The sequence below is a fragment of the Schistocerca gregaria genome, chromosome 11 (genome assembly GCF_023897955.1).
Source record: "Schistocerca gregaria isolate iqSchGreg1 chromosome 11, iqSchGreg1.2, whole genome shotgun sequence".
Classification (NCBI taxonomy): Eukaryota; Metazoa; Arthropoda; class Insecta; order Orthoptera; family Acrididae; genus Schistocerca; species Schistocerca gregaria.
In genome coordinates this window covers 55,160,080-55,176,275 of record NC_064930.1, presented here as the reverse complement: position 1 = coordinate 55,176,275, position 16,196 = coordinate 55,160,080, and the positions used below count along the sequence as shown (strand labels likewise).

Genomic DNA, 16,196 nt, shown 5'->3' with positions numbered 1-16,196 from the left:
TAGGAAAGTTGCCAGGACCTCGTGCAACTTTTCAGTGTACCACGAAAACAAGCAACAGAGTAAATCCATTCCTGTAATACGCGTGAGCTCCAGTAGAACAGGCTACAGCTTTCTTTCTTTGCAGACGCAGACACAGTTGCTCGCCTCGCCTCGCCTCGCACCGTGCACCACACTCGGGAGTTTAGAACTCCACGCTCGGCACAACCTGTAGATCATTGTCACTGACACACTCGCGATGTCGTTGATTGCCGATTCACACGCAGCTACGAAAGCGCACGCACTCCGATCAGTCGATATCGACCAGAAAGTCGTTCATTTATACGGAGTGTTCCAAAAGGCTCTCCACGGTGCTGTATGATTGGTAGCTGCCCGTCCGCAGTGAATATGCCGAAATGAAACTCATTGAAATACAAGTTATTAATTTATTGAATATTCATTTTTACTTACAAATTCTCACATTAAAAGTTGAAAGTGTGTCCCCCCCTGTTGTTGAATACGCAATTCAATTCGTCTAATCATGTTTCCAAACACAAGCTGTAACATCTCTTCTCCAACAGAAGCAGTGAAAGTGGATATTGCAGTTTTTAATTGAGCGATGGATTTTGGACGGTTTTTATAGCCAGTTATTTTCGCTGCACCCCAGAAGAAAAAAAAATCAAGTGGCGTTAGGTCAGACGATCGTGGATGCCATAGTTCCTGTGAAATTATGCGATCACCAAAAACGTAAGCAACCAGTGACATTGAAACGCGAGCTGTATGCGCGGTTGCACCATTTTGTTGAAAATAACCGTTCAGTATTTCACTTAAGACAAGTTCTCCTATGAATGGTTACAGAATATCACTGCAGTATCGTTGTGCGTTTATTGTCTCGTTGAAAAACATGGGACCCACACTCCGACGTCTAGAAATTGCAATCCAAACTCCTATTTTCACAGAATGAAGTGGTTCTTCATGAATACGCAATGGATTTGCAGTACTCCACATACGAGAATTTTGCGAGTTCATGCACCCGGATAAATGAAACCACGCCTCATCAGTGAAAAACGTTTAATTAAGAACATCCCTTCCATTTTATGGTACGAAATTTTTGTATCTTTGACAATAATGCAGTCTGTTGCCATGATCAGTATTTTTCAGTTCTTGCTTGACTGCCACCTTGTATGGGAAAAGTTCTAATTCTTCTCTTCAGTTCCGACACTAACATCGATTTTATGGACGAGTTTTCTTACTGACTTGTTCGGAATAGTGGACATTTTATCGGAAATATCGAGTAGTTTATCCTCAGACACGACGCTAGGACGACCACTTCTCGCTGCATCTGTTACTGAACCCGTACTTCGAAATTTGTTAATCAAACCTCGCACTGTGTCGCGGTGTGGGAGTGTTGTTTCCGCAAAAAACTGAATTAAATGTTTGACCAACTGAAACTGTGTATTCACCGTCAGCTTTGAACACTTGTTCGACTAAAACCACACGTTCTCCAATGGTTAGCATTTTAACAGTGACAAAAACGAAACAAACGAACAAAGGAACTTAACTTAAACGTTCACGTCAACACGTGACAACACACACCGACGATACTATTGACGCTGGCTGAGATAAACGAAACAGTGGAATGTCCGGAGAGTCCACTTGAAGGGGAGTAACCATAGAGTAAATATCTCCGGAGTGAGCATTCACATGCGCCGAACAAATTTTGTGTTCTCGGGACGTCGTGTGTGTGTCCGTATAGCGCCCTGTATATTTCGAATGTCACTACATCCCTAGTACAGACGGATTCTTTTCGTACGTGTCGTGGATTATTTATATATGTTGCGCAGACATTTTGACAGTATCCATTTGATGCCGGGAATGAATCAGCTACGTAACTTTTAAGAGCAAGTGATATTGCATTCTGCTTCTTTGCAGTAGGTGTCACAGTTCAGATGCATTCGATTTTTGGTAGTTTTCGGTATGATACCGCACTTTATAGTATTACAGAGCCTGACGTACATTTTTGCAGTGATAGTCTTGCAAAACGACTTGACAGTACGCTAGTACTTTTGCAAGTGTCCGATAAACACCGAATTTGCCATACATTAGCGATTATATCCCTGCTAATTCCTGCTTTTTTCTGCTATTTCTGCGTATTTATTTTCTCGTTTTTGCGACCTAAAGCACAATTTTTCTTACTGGTGACACTTCGAAGTGTTTATTTAACGCATTTTACGTACTTGCTCCCAGTTTATTAAATAAATAGTAGACTGAGTAAGAAGGGGGAAAAAGGCGATCGGAGAATAAATATACTGTAAAGCAAATACAGTTGGTCATGTAACAGTCAACTCATATCACCATGAAGGGAAGTGGAAAGTGACACAAATGAAAGAGTTTGGTGACATGTTTACGAATATTTTGCGCTTCTTAATCAAATGCTGAAGAAAATAAATTGAAGGCAAAATACACTAAATAAAATGAATGTGTACTTTGATTAGCTACACTATTGTGTTTTTTTATTTGATTTGTGCAGAAAATGTATTTAAGTTGAATGCAGAAATTGGTAATAAGTGCTGTGGAAAATTAAAAATAATTGGTATCGCATCTACCTTCAGCCACACACGTCCAAATTTTTCTCTGTCTAAACATTCCTCTTCAAAGTGTTTTGAACATACTTTGGAATATTTTGTAGGGACAAAATTACTCCTTCTTATTTTCTGGAGCCACATCTTTTCTCGTTGTTCATCCTTCGGGAAACTAAAATATAGATCACACATAATCATTCTCCATATCGTACACACACTTAACATGGTCTCCTACTGCAACTTTATAGTAAACAAAATGGGTTGGACACACATATTATACGAAGACAATTACAGACTCCCACTTTATTGAATTTATTTGTCTCCCATCTTTCAAATCTATATACATAATCGACGAGTCACTGATAAATGCATGGAGGATATTATTTGCTGAAACAACTAACCATTCCCTTTCCTGTTCCACTAGAAAATTTGCGAGAGGAAGCGATTGTTTGTAAGCTTTTTTATGAGTCGTAATATCTATTATATAGTCATAAAATCGTAGAACAATAGGTCTACAGAATCAAGTCTTCATTATAATGCGTCTCGAAATTTTTAAACATAGTACCCGTGAAAAGTTACTGTCCCTCCTTTCAAATATTTTTCTTTGCATCCGTAGCAACAACAGTAATTCACCATCGCTATTGCACTATCAACAAACGGTAAAAACACAACAAAAGCTCTTGATATTATAAACTTCAAACTCTGCGGAAAGCACCCACGCACAGCGAAGTCTCGAAAACACGTGACTATCCTGATTTAATGTTGACATGCTCAGAACGCAATGCTCACTCCAGAGATATTTACTCTATGGAAGTAACCCAGGCAGGCGGACAATCATTCGGCACTCGCGGCTAACAATCACACGACACTGCGGATAGACTTTTTGAACACCCCGTATTTCAAGCACGTGCTCTTCATAAACGTGGTAAATGTAAGGACGTGACAGAAGGACAAAAAAGAGCAATCGTGTTTGGCCTCGCCTGTGGCCATACGGTGTACGGTGTGTGCAGTTTTTGGATTTCTTGGTGCTTCGTCCAATGTGCCGACAAGCGGTGGTGCAGCACACGTGGCCACGGAACATGATGTCGGAAATGTGGCCGGGAAAAGGTCCCGACTCAGAGGAATGGGAGAGGCATTTCACGGTTTGTGAATCAAATGGCTCTGAGTACTATGCGACTTAACATCTGAGGTCATCAGTCCCCTAGAACTCAGAACTACTTAAACCTAACTAACCTAAGGACATCACACACACCCATGCCCGAGGCAGGCTTCGAACCTGAGACCATAGCAGCAGCGCGGTTCCCGGCTGAAGCGCCTTGAACCGCTCCGCCACAGCGGCCGGTGGTGCTGATTTTGCACTTAAACACTCGGCTGTGCCACTATGACTGCAGTGCATTAGGACTTTGTTTTTATAAAACAGATCTGGTGATGGTCATTGTAGACCGAAACCGGTAATCTGTTAACAAAAAGTTTGTGACCATAGACGTAAATTAAAGGAAACTTATTGTATATACGGGTTATTGGCGACAATGTCTCAGCTTGTGAAACCTGTAATGTTCGGATACAGTATTACTAGTGTCCCATTTGTCATGGTCGTTTAAATGGGGTTGGAAAGCGATACGAGGTGGAACGAGCATGTGAGAACTGCGGCGCGGAAGACAAATGGTCGGCTTCGGTTTATTGGAAGAATTTTAGGAAAGAGTAGTTCACGTGTAGGTAAAGGTCCCGAGTTCGAGTCTCGGTCCGGCGCACAGTTTTAATCTGACACGAAGTTTCATATCAGCGCACATTCCGCTCCAAAGTGAAAATTTCATTCTGGAAACATCCCACAGGCTGTGGCTAAGCCATGTCTCCGCCATATCCTTTCTTTCAGGAGTGCTAGTTCTGCAAAGTTCTGCCTTACAGAAGCTCAGGAGACGATGTACTGGCAGAAGTAAAGCTGTAAGGACGGGGCGTGAGTCGTCCTTGGGTAGCTCAGATGGTAGAGCACTTGCCCGCAAAAGGCAAAGGTCCCGAGTTCGAAACTTGTTTCAAACTTCTAGACGAGGTCACATCCCAATAGTGAAACATCGCAGGTATTCGGTGATGGTTTGTGCAGCCCCACGGATACTCTGCAAGGTTGCCAAGGATTATGTAACCATTTTGGTGAACTTGTGGTAAGATATTATGGGACCATACTTCTTAGGTCATCGATCCCAAAGCTTACACGCTACTTGAACTTACACTCTGGACAACACACACACTTATGCTCGAAGGAGGACTCAAACTACCGACAGAGGGGGGGGGGGGGGGGGGGGGGGGGGAGCCGCGCTGAGACCGTGAGAAACTCCCAGACCGCATATCCGCCCCACGCGACTCAACCATTTTGGCTTATTAGGTCCATCACTACTTAGAGAAAGCTTTTGACAATGCTGATTGGAAAACTCTCTTTCAAATTCTGTAGGTGACAGGGGTAAAATACAGAGAGCGAAAGGCTATTTACAGAAAGCAGATGGCAGTTATGAGAGTCGAGGGGTATGAAAGGGAAGCAGTGGTTGGGAAGGGAATGAGACAGGGTTGTAGCCTATCCCCGATGTTATTCAATCTGTATATTGAGCAAGCAATAAAGGAAACAAAAGAAAAGTTCGGAGTAGGTATTAAGATCCGTGGAGAAGAAATAAAAACTTTGAAATTCGCCGATGACATTGTAATTCTGTCAGAGACGTCAAAGGACTTGGAAGAGCAGTTGAGCGGAATGGACAGTGTCTTGAAAAGAGGGCATAACATGAACATCAACAAAAGCAAAACGAGGGTAATCGAATGTAATCGAATTAAGTTGGGTGATGCTGAGTGAATTAGATTAGGAAATGAGACACATAAAGTAGTAAAGGAGTTTTGCTACTTGGGGAGCAGAATAACTGATGATGGTCGAAGTAGAGAGGATATAAAACGTAGACTGGCAATGGGAAGTAAAGCGCTTCTGAAGAAGAAAAATTTGTTAACGTCGAGTATAGATTTAAATGTCAGGAAGTCGTTTCTCAAAGTATTTTTATGGAGTGTAGCCATGTATGGAAGTGAAACATGGACGATAAATACTTTAGACAAGAAGAGAATAGAAGCTTTGGAAATGTGGTGCTACAGAAGAATGCTGAAGATTAGGTGGGTAGATCACATAAGTAATGAGGAGGTATTGAATAGAATTGGGGAGAAGAGGAGCTTGTGGTACAACTTGACTAGAAGATGGGATCAGTTGGTAGGACATGTTCTGAGACATTGAGTGATCACCAATTTAGTATTTGAGGGCAGCGTGGAGGGTAAAAATCGTAGAGGGAGACCAAGACATGAATGCACTAAGCAGATTCTGTAGGATGTTGGCTGCAGTAGGCACTGGGAGATGAAGAAGCTTGCACAGGATAGAGTAGCATGGAGAGCTGCATCAAACCAGTCTCAGGACTGAAGACCGCAACAACAACAGGTCCATCACATGATACAACAGCGATTCAGTGTTCCAAGATGACAGGACCCATGTTCACACAGTTCGCATTGTCCAGGAGTTGTTTTTTTCTGAGCATAAGGATGAATTGTTGCATCTCCCCTGTCTGCCACAGTGACTGGATCTGTTATACAGGGTGTACATGAAGTCCAGGAACATTTTCAATTATTTCATGCACAAGAACTAAGCATTGTACAGATGTCATGCACATTTCACTCTTTAGAGAAACTCTGAATTTTATATATATATATTCACAAACATTCGATGTATGAACCATGAGACGTCGATACGGTAATCGAAATCTTGCCATACCCGTTCCAGCATGGCATCGTCGACTGTGGCAGTCACTGCCGGTATTGTCTCCTGGAGCTCTCCCACATCACGTGGTAGAGGCGCTACATACACCAGATCTTTCATGTGGCCCCACAGATAAAAAAAATTCACACAGGTTGAGATCTGTAGATCAGGGAGGCCATTTCACGAAACAGCTGTCCCCTTCTGTACCACCGAGCGAGGTGGCGCAGTGGTTAGACACTGGACTCGCTTTCGGGAGGACGACGGTTCAATCCCGCGTCCGGCCATCCTGATTTAGGTTTTCCGTGATTTCCCTAAATCACTCCAGGCAAATGCCGGGATGGTTCCTCTGAAAGGGCACGGCCGACTTCCTTCCCCATCCTTCCCTAATCCGATGAGACCGATGACCTCGGTGTCTGGTCTCCTTCCCCAACCAACCAACCAACCTTCTGTAGCACGGCCGATCCATACATGCGGCAGCTCCGTGTTCAGGTGCCCACGAACTTCACGATGAAAATGGGGTGGAGCCCCATCCTGTTGAAAGATGAATGGAGAGTCCGATTGCATATGAGGCATCAGCCATTGCTGCAACATGTCCAAGTAGGAATATCCAGTGACAGTGCTCTCGGCGAAGAAGAATGGCCCGTACAGCTTTCGACATGACAAGGCACAAAAAACATTTACGTTGGGGAAATCACGCTCAAATTCAATACATTCGTGTGGATGCTTTGTCCCACAGATTCGACAATTATGCCTGTTCACTTTCCCATTAGTGTAGAAAATGGCTTCGTCGCTAAAAATTAAGCAGACAACAATGCCACCTCCATTCTGATTCACTTGTTGCAGCTGCGAATAAATGTCCAAACGCTTGTCTCTGTCGTCGCCATTGAGCTCCCGCACCACCTCTGATTTGGTTGGTTTCACAGACAGCTTCTGTCGCAGGACTTTCCACACCGTCACTGCCGCCATTTCAAGTTCACGGGATGCAGGATGCGCCGAATTCCCTGACATTCTTACGAATGTCTCTCGTACGCGCTCGGTATTCACTTCACTCACACTGGGACGTCCGCTTGTCTTTGCCGGGTACATGCAGCCTGTCGTGACGAATTCGTTGTGCCAGTGGTAAATGGCCTTCCTTGTTGGTTGTTTCGTGCTGCACTTGGTTCTAAACAACCGTTGAACAGCTGTAGCACATTTATTTCTGTCGAACTCTAACAAAAGAAATGGTTCAGATAGCTCTGAGGACTATGGGACTTGACATCTGAGGTCATCAGTCCCCTAGAACTTAGAACTACTTAAACCTAACTGACCTAAGGACATCACACACATCCATGTCTGAGGTAGGATTCGAACCTGAGACCGTAGCAGCAGCGCGGTTCCCGACTGAAGCGCCTGTAACCTCTCGGCCTCACCGGCTGACGAACTCTTACACACAAAAAGCTCGCTCCGCACATGAGCTCGCCATGTTTGCGACTAGCGCTGACTTTGGCAAATTACCAAACTATGTGAAAAGAAACTTTCAGGGGTTGTCTTCAAAATGACATATGTATGATATCTGTAAAATGTTTGGTTCTTATGCAATAAATAGTTGGAAGTCTTCCTGGACTTCATGTACATCCTGTATTATTTGCCTCAGTCGTCTCAAAAATGGTTCAAATGGCGCTAAGCACTATCTGAGGCCATCAGTCCCCTAGACTCAAAACTACTTAAACCTAAGTAACCTAAGGACAACACACACATCCATGCCCGAGGCAGGATTCGAACCTGTGGCTGTAGCAGCAGCGTGGTTCCAGACAGAAGCACATAGAACCATTTGGCCACACTGGCCGGCTCTTTGTAGTCTGCTTTGTAGATAAGGATGTTTGATCAGTATTGATGTTCATCATTGTCACATGATGTCTCGGCACCATTTTGCTGGAGGAAAAAATGGTTCAAATGGCTCTGAGCACTATGGGACTTAACACCTATGGTAATCAGTCCCCTAGAACTTGGAACAACTTAAACCGAACTAACCTAAGGACCCAGCCATCACGAGGCAGAGAAAATCCCTGACCCCGCCGGGAATCGAACCCAGGAACCCGGGCGTGGGAAGCGAGAACGCTACTGCAGGACCACGAGATGCCGGCTTTTGCTGGAGGAATGGTATAAGATTGCCTTAAAAAACAGACAGTGCCTATATTTACGCATTCCGAGAGGACTGGAAGCTGTTTTGAATGCTCCTACACCGAGTTGGGCGTGGTAATGTGCTGTGATGTTTGTGTTTGCTTAGTTTTGCCCGCTCCTTGTAGGTGTCGAAGTAGTGGAATGATGTTTAGGTACGGCAAGGACAAGACAAGAAATGAGGCACTGTTTTTAGGGAGAATCCGCAGTGGTGTTCGCTACGTCCAGTTCACCAGACCCTCTGAAGTGGCAGCTCGTGATTGTGGCCGTCGGAGCTGCACACAATGGCGTCCCAGTGCGAGGCTCACACAAGAGGTGGCAGCCGGCCTATCTGAAGACAGTTGACGCGCGCAGTGACGTCACGCGCAATATGGCTGCCTCTCGGTATATCAGCAGCGAACAGACAGGTTGGTTCCGCCAAACGCTTGCGAGTTGGAGAGTTAACAGCCTACAGCGCGTACTGGCGTGTCTGCACGTTTCACCAACCCGAGGACACAGCTATCACTGAAAGGTGCGTGTTGCCGCTACAGTTGTTTTGATTTTCCTGTTTTCTCCCTCGGTTTTGTGGTATTGGGGACAGTGTTGTACTAGGGGGTAGTGCACCTGCGAACACACGACGTTTCCTTGTCAACAGTGATGGATGGTGCCTAAAATGACTGGGGGTTCATTACTTTCACTGTATTACGCAATCTGTCTTTATGAATAATTTAATTTTCTAAATTACTTAAAATATTTTGCAGTGAACACATGGTGTGTCGTGGGGCGATCACTCTGTTTTTAAAATAATTGAAAAACCACGATCGCTTCAATATCGTTTATTAGATGACAGGTTGCAGCACTCTGAAGGTGCCGTCATCGGATCTGTGAAGGTATAACGTAACAGGTTTGAGGGAGGGCTTACATGAGTTAACTATACAGTGTGTTACAAAAAGGTCCGGCCAAACTTTCAGGAAACATTCCTCACACACAAAGAAAGAAAAGATGTTATGTGAACATGTGTCCGGAAACGCTTAATTTCCATGTTAGAGCTCATTTTAGTTTTGTCAGTATGTACTGTACTTCCTCGATTCACCGCCAGTTGGCCCAATTGAAGGAAGGTAATGTTGACTTCGGTGCTTGTGTTGACATGCGACTCATTGTGTCAATCCTCAGTTCAGTACAAATGTTCTCTTTACGGATGAGGCTTCATTCCAACGTGATCAAATTGTAAATTTTCACAATCAACAAGTGTGGGCTGACGAGAATCCGCACGAAATTGTGCAATCACGTCATCAACACAGATTTTCTGTGAGCGTTTGGGCAGGCATTGTTGGTGATGTCTCGATTGGGCCCCATGTTCTTCCACCTACGTTCAATGGAGCAAGTTATCATGATTTCATACGGGATACTCTACCTGTACTGCTAGAACGTGTGCCTTTACAAGTACGACACAACATGTGGTTCATACACGATGGAGCTCCTGCACATTTCAGTCGAAGTGTTTGTACGCTTCTCAACAACAGATTCGGTAATCGGTGGATTGGTAGAGGCGGACCAATTCCGTGGCCTCCACGCTCTCCTGACCTCAACCCTCTCGACTTTCATTTATGGGGGCAAATGTAGAGACTCTTCGTGCTCGTATTGTGGACGGCTGTGATACAATACGCCATTCTCCAGGGCTGCAACAGCGCATCAGGGATTCCATGCAACGAAGGGTGGATGCACGTATCCTCGCTAACGGAGGACATTTTGAACATTTCCTGTAACAAAGTGTTTGAAGTCACGCTGGTACGTTCTGTTGCTGTGTGTTTCCATTCCATGATTAATGTGATTTGAAAAGAAGTAATAAAATGAGCTGTAACATGGAAAGTAAGCGTTTCCGGACAAATTTCCACATAACATATTTTCTTTCTTTGTGTGTTAGTAATGTTTCCTGAAAGTTTGGCCGTACCTTTTTGTAACACCCTGTGTACATTACAATTATTACAGAACCACATACCTCAAACGTGGGTTAACATTTATAAAACCAATTGGACATCATGGCCCATGAGGCAGACCATCTGATTAAAAATCATTGTCATAACCAATAAAAAATAATAAAAAATCTGCTTTCATGGTCGTTCTTTCCATAAAATATAAAACTGAAGTCACCAGATGAAGCTACCACTGCTCACCTGACACCGGTCGGTATTATCACTGCCTTATTCCGCGAAGGCTTACCTGCTGTGATTCTAGTGGATCACAACCGGCCACCAGATAGCACTGTTCAAGTACTGCACACACAGTCCCACGGTATAACCACTCATTGCTACTAAAACACCACTCTACTATAACTGCTTGTCACATACCCATGCAAAGCCTACATTTCTGCATACATTTCCTGTACATACTATAATCACTATAAAGAACTTCAATTACAAAATAAAATCGTCTGAGGCATAGACATTATCCATTAGAGCCTTACAAAACTACATAGTATAATTTCAGAAATATGCACACATAAAGCTGTTCATTTGACTGGAATACTCTCTTTCAAATTCTGAAGGTGGTAGGTGTAAAATACAGGGAGCGAAAAGGTATTTACAATTTATACAGAAACCAGATGGCTGTTATAAGAGTCGAGGTACATGAAACGGAAACAGTGGTAGGGAAGGGAGTGAGACAGGGTTGTAGTCTCTCCCCGATGTTATTCAATCTCTATATTGAGCAAGCAGTGAAGGAAACAAAAGGAAAATTTGGAGTAGGTATTAAAATCCGTGGAGAAGAAACAAAAACTTTGAGGTTCGCCGATGACATTGTAATTCTGTCAGAGACAGCAAAGGACTTGAAAGAACAGTTGAACGGAATGGATAGTGTCTTGAAAGGAGGATATAAGATGAACAACAACAAAAGCGAAACGAGGATAATGGAATGTAGTCGAATTAAATTGGGTGATGCTAAGGGATTTAGATTAGGAAATGAGACACTTAAAGTAGTAAAGGAGTTTTGCTATTTGGGGAGCAAAATAACTCATGATGGTCGAAGTAGAGAGGATATAAGATGTAGACTGGCAATGGCAAGGAAAGCGTTTCTGAAAAGGAGAAATTTGTTAACATCGAGTATAGATTTAAGTGTCAGAAAGTCGTTTACGAAATTATTTGTATGGAGTGTAGCCATGTTTGGATGTGAAACATGGACGATAAATAGTTTGGACAAGAAAAGAATAGAAGCTTTCGAAATGTGGTGCTACAGAAGAATGCTGAAGATTAGATGGGTAGATCACATAACTAATGAGGAAGTATTGAATAGAATTGGGGAGAAGAGAAGTTTGTGGTACAACTTGAGTAGAAGAAGGGATGGGTTGGTAGGACATGTTCTGAGGCACCAAGGAATCACCAATTTAGTACTGGAGGGCAGCGTGGAGGGTAAAAATCGTAGAGGGAGACCAAGACATGACTACACTAAGCAGATTCAGAAGGATGTAGGTTGCAGTAGGTACTGGGAGATGAAGAAGCTTGGACAGAATAGAGTACAATGGAGAGCTGCATCAAACCAGTCTCAGGACTGAAGACCACAACAACAACAACAAAGCTATTCATAACACGACTTAGGTACAATGTGACGAGCGATTAAAACCAGTCTACGCACTATGGTCTTAGGTATTGTAAGCGCTAAAAAAGATCTTATTAACTTGCTACAAAGTCTCCCACCATCTATACATTGATTATGAGCAAGGTATGAATCAACTACGAAAACCTGCATAGGCACATGCAATTAAGGAATGTCAGGTCAGAAGCAAACCGAAGGGTACAGGAACTGCTTTGCTGTGCCCTGATGTCCACATGGTTTTGTAAATGTTAATCCACGTTTCAGGTACGTGGCTCTGTAGTAATTGTAATGTATATAGTAAACTCATGTAAGCCCTGCCTCAAACCTGTTATGTTATACCTTCACAGATCCGATGGTGGCACCTTCAGAGTGCTAAAACCGGTCATCTAGTAAACGATATTGAAGCGATCATGGCTTTTCAATTATTTTACTTAAAATATACCGAGCGAGATGGCGCAGTGGTAGCACACTGGACCCGCATTCTGGAGGACGACGGTTCAATACCGCGTCCGGCCATCCTGATTTAGGTTTTCCGTGATTTCCCTAAATCGCTCAAGGCAAATGCTGGGACGGTTTTTTGAAAGGGCGCGGCCGACTTCCTTCCCCATCCTCCCCTAATCCGATGAGACCGATGACTTCGCTGTTTGGTCTCTTCCCTCAAACAATCCAGCCCAAATCCTATAATACTTTTGCAGCTCTGAAACAACCTTAACAAGAATGTGACGACATTCACACAATTGAATCTTCTGCAGAGGTGTACTGGTAGAGAAGGTCCATCCTCCTTTCCTTTTTCGCGGAAAATCTGTCAATGACTCTCTCGCTGAAAGCTGGAAACCTGCGGATCATTTCCTTTTCAGTACACAACATGGAAATAGCAGACAGCCTATCTTCATCCATGGCACATCCCAGAAACGTTTTGATTTATGATAAAATAAAAATCTCTCTGCTACACAGGTTGTCTTTGGCATAGCAACTATTAATTTCATCCATTTCACAACGTCAACGTAAAGTTCTTGCAGGTTATTTTCTATTAAAAACTTCAGAAGGGCTATTGCACTTTTCATTTCGTGAAAATCACTTCGAGAATAAATGATTAGTAGTTCTTTTTTTAACTTAGCTTTATTTAAAAAAGAATAGGAGTGCATAACACCAGAAACAAGTTTTCAGGAAATTCATTTTTGAGAGAAAGGAAAAATTGCTGGGTAAATAAATTAGAGGCAAGTAAGTTGCTGAAGAATTAAAATCTCTGTTTGCTCTGCTGAATTATTATGTCAAACCCTTCTTTTTTGCTGCTAAATTCATATGTATATCCATGCATCTTCTTTTTGCTACAATAGATTATTCCTTGATTATGACATTATAAATGTTTTTCCAAAATGTCATTTTCGAATGACACTATTGCTTGCGTTATTGAGGTAGTGGCAGCAGTGAACTTTTGCAATGGTTGTACAAGATATCCACATGAGACATTATTTTATACAATACCTCTTAACCAAAAGGAAAATTTTAACAATTCCTGGTTCAGCCTTTGACCATATACTTCATTCACTGTTGCAGTCTGGTTGCTACTATCCTCAATGTGCTGAAGCCATTCTGGAATAGGCTTTTCTCAGTTTAAAGTTCCACGCTGTGACTGATCCACGAGGGACTCTTCGTTTCACACTTACATCTAGAACAACCACTCTTTGAGGTGAATGAGAGAAGAATATTGGTAGCTCTGCATCAGAACTGGAAACCAGTTTCACTTGTTTATTTTGACATGTAGCTTCAGAAAGCATTGAGTTTGGTGTGCAGAGCAATGCACATATGCGCGAAATGATACGTTCCTATTACAATTGTTTGCACCTCTGTATATTGGCCACTCATACACAAGCACAATTATAAATCTGAGATGTTACTATTTCGTTCCGTTTTTGGACAACATCGGCGAGAATGATTTTAAAGAAAGCTGTAAGGAGGAAACATCTTTACGAGATGAATTTAATAATGTCTAAAATCCCTGAACAGGCTCTGTGATGGACAATAGATAACGAAATACTTCAAGTAACTGAAATATAGAACATACGTCAGACTAGACATGGCCTGCACCTCAACAGGTATGGGAAGGGAAGGTTGGCAAAGCTTATAGGTGACAGCATAGGTGGGGCTGGTGGGATCACTCATGGGAAACTTCCTGCAGTAGTGGGTGTTAGTGCTGCACCTTTTTTAGATTGAAGTCAGCTGATAGGTATTCCTGCTTACGGGAAGTCTCTCTAACAAAGGAACCACTTCTGACAAAGCTTAGGTATCCGAGTAATGAGGTAATTAGTATATTTCATCAAAATATACAAGGTATTAGAGATAAAGTTAATGAACTACGTGTAGATGTTGACTTGGTATATCTGAACATTTCTTAAATAAGGAGTTAATTCAGAGGCTTCCTTTACCAGGATACAAGTTGGCTGGCAGCTTTTCGAGGAGCTCTTTGCGGTGTGGGGGAGCAGCCATGTATGTGAAAAACAGCATCCCATTTGAGCTAATTGAAGTTTCAAAGTACTGCACTGAAAAGGTTTTTGAATGTTGCGCAGGTGCGGTTAAATTTGACGGAGCTAAACTACTACCTGTTGTTATTTATAGATCCCCAGACTCTGATTTCACAACATTTTTGCTAAAGCTAGAGGAGGTTCTTGGTTCACTTTATAGGAAATACAAAAAGTTAGTTATATGTGGTGACTTCAATATTAATTGTATAAGTGATTGTGCAAGAAAAAGGATGCTGGTATACCTCCTTAATTCATATAATCTTATGCAAACCGCATTCTTTCCAACGAGAGTGCAAGAGAACAGTAGAACAACCATAGACAACATTTTTGTTCATTCCTCATTACTAGAAGGGCATTCTGTTAGCAAAAAGGTGAATGGCCTTTCAGATCATGATGCACAAATTTTAACTCTAGAAGATGTTTGTGCTGCAACACGTGTTAAATATAGTCATCAGCAGTTTAGGAAAGCTGATCCAGCTGCTGTAGAGACCTTTGTAAACCTCATCAAGGAATAAGAGTGTCAAGATGTTTATAGCGCTGATACAGTAGATGATAAATACAATGCTTTTCTCAAGACTTTTCTCGTGCTCTTTAAAAGTTGCTTTCCGTTAGAACGTTCAAAACAGGGTAGTAGCACAAACAGGCAACCTGGGTGGCTGACTAGAGGGATAAGAATATCTTGTAGAACAAAGTGGCAATTATATCAAAACGTTAGAAACAGTCGCAATGTAAATGCAGGAGCCCATTACAAACAGTATTGTAAGGTGCTTAAAAAAGTTATTAGGAAGGCAAAAAGTATGTGGTATGCAGATAGAATAGCTAAGTCTCAGGATAAAATTAAAACCATATGGTCAGTCGTAAAGGAAGTGGCTGGTCTGCAGAGACAGGTGGAGGATATAGAATCAGTGCGTAGTGGGAATGTCCGTGTTACTGATAAGTCGCATATATGTATAGTATTTAATAATCACTTTCTGAATATAGCAGGTGAACTAAATAAAAACCTAGTCCCAACAGGGAATCATACAGCGCTCGCAGAAAGAAGTGTTCCGAGACTGTTACCTGAAATGCTCCTCCATGATACTGACAAGAGGGAGATTGAGTTAATAATTAAATCACTAAAGACCAAGAACTGTCGTGGATATGACGCAGTATCTGGCAGAATACTGAAGTATTGTTCCATGTATGTTAGCCCAGTACTTAGCCATATCTGTAACTTTTCCTTTAGGAGTGGTCGGTTTCCTGACCGATTAAAGTACTCGGTAGTGAAGCCACTTTATAAAAAGGGAGACACTGATAATGTTGACAATTTTAGACCTATTTCTATGCCATCGGTGTTTGCTAAAGTTATCGAGAAGGTTGTATACACAAGGTTACTGGAGCATTTAAATTCATATAATTTGCTGTCGAATGTACAGTTTGGTTTTAGAAATGGCTTAACAACTGAAAATGTAATATTCTCTTTTCTCTGTGAGGTTTTGGACGGATTAAATAAAAGGTTGCGAACGTTAGATGTTTTCTTTGATTTAACGAAGGCTTGTGACTGTGTTGACCACAAAATATTACTGCAGAAGTTGGACCATTATCGAATAAGGGGAGTAGCTTACAATTGGTTCGCCTCTTACT

The 16,196-nt window shown here is 42.3% G+C and overlaps 1 protein-coding gene across 15 annotated transcripts in view; it reads left to right on the top strand.

The window, feature by feature from the left end:
* LOC126295113 (speckle-type POZ protein-like) overlaps nt 1-16,196 on the top strand; it is a 623,042-nt gene that overhangs the window by 484,362 nt on the left and 122,484 nt on the right. The window contains exon 1 of one of the 15 annotated variants that reach the window (XM_049987374.1): nt 8,812-8,995. The exons of the other annotated variants lie outside the window; for them this stretch is intronic. The gene's annotated coding sequence lies outside the window, so the exon portion shown is untranslated. Of the gene's footprint in view, nt 1-8,811; nt 8,996-16,196 lie in introns of those variants that run through there. 15 annotated transcript variants of the gene reach the window in all.